The sequence below is a fragment of the Penaeus monodon genome, chromosome 24 (assembly GCF_015228065.2).
Source record: "Penaeus monodon isolate SGIC_2016 chromosome 24, NSTDA_Pmon_1, whole genome shotgun sequence".
NCBI classification, from domain to species: Eukaryota; Metazoa; Arthropoda; class Malacostraca; order Decapoda; family Penaeidae; genus Penaeus; species Penaeus monodon.
The window spans coordinates 37,846,602-37,846,854 of record NC_051409.1 but is presented as its reverse complement, the minus strand read 5'-3'; the positions used below and the strand labels follow the sequence as shown (position 1 = coordinate 37,846,854).

Below are 253 nucleotides of genomic sequence, written 5' to 3'. Positions count from 1 at the left end.
ACTACAACCAACAAGCCATTAAAATCCCATCTCTCAATCAAAGGGCACCGAAACGACCTCGAACAGCTCTCGAATGACCCATCACGACCTGAATTAAGGGGAGGGGGGGGGAGGAGGGAGGAAGGAAGGGACTCACTGACACCGTATTAGGCGCCATGACGAGAACTTTTGCTTGAGGAGGAAATCCCTGGATTAGGGTCGACTTTCCCTCCGCTAATTCTATATTTAGGGATGAGATAGGGGAGACTATTTT

At 49.4% G+C, this 253-nt stretch overlaps 1 protein-coding gene across 1 annotated transcript in view; it reads right to left on the bottom strand.

The window, feature by feature from the left end:
* The window catches only part of LOC119588964 (cGMP-specific 3',5'-cyclic phosphodiesterase-like), a 71,727-nt gene that overhangs the window by 503 nt on the left and 70,971 nt on the right, over positions 1-253 (bottom strand).